The sequence below is a fragment of the Acanthisitta chloris genome, unplaced genomic scaffold (assembly GCF_000695815.1).
Source record: "Acanthisitta chloris isolate BGI_N310 unplaced genomic scaffold, ASM69581v1 scaffold36461, whole genome shotgun sequence".
NCBI lineage: Eukaryota > Metazoa > Chordata > Aves > Passeriformes > Acanthisittidae > Acanthisitta > Acanthisitta chloris.
Genome location: NW_008657150.1, coordinates 5,977 through 6,177, shown reverse-complemented (window position 1 = coordinate 6,177; position 201 = coordinate 5,977).

Here is a 201-nt window from a genome sequence, read left to right as displayed (position 1 = left end):
TGTGTGTGTGTGTGTGTGTGTACAATATATGTATATATATCAGCACACACATATATACATACATACTGACCCAATACAGGAGAAAATCCTGCTCAAGAAACCCACTGAGCATCATGTTACAGGCTTATCCATTATTTCTGTGAGAAGCACACTCCTACACCTTTTTCCAGAATTATTCAGACAGATCCTCAGCATCTGGAC